Consider the following 233-nt stretch of genomic DNA (forward strand, 5'->3'; position numbering starts at 1 on the left):
GTAGTTCCTCCAGTTACCGCCGTTAACCCCGCCGTTAAAACCCCCGTTAACCCCTAATTAACCCCCCCGTTATCCCCCGTTCCCTCCAGGTTCCGGTCCGGTTGGAGCCCCCCGTTAATCCCGTTGTTCTCCCGTTAACCCCTCCCCGTTCCGCCTCCCGTTATTCCCCGTTCCCCCGGTTCCGGTGCCCTCCCCGGTGACGCCCCCGGTCCCCGCAGGCCGCCGAGGGTCGG

Source organism: Geospiza fortis, unplaced genomic scaffold (genome assembly GCF_000277835.1).
Source record: "Geospiza fortis unplaced genomic scaffold, GeoFor_1.0 scaffold1397, whole genome shotgun sequence".
In the NCBI taxonomy this organism is placed as follows: Eukaryota; Metazoa; Chordata; class Aves; order Passeriformes; family Thraupidae; genus Geospiza; species Geospiza fortis.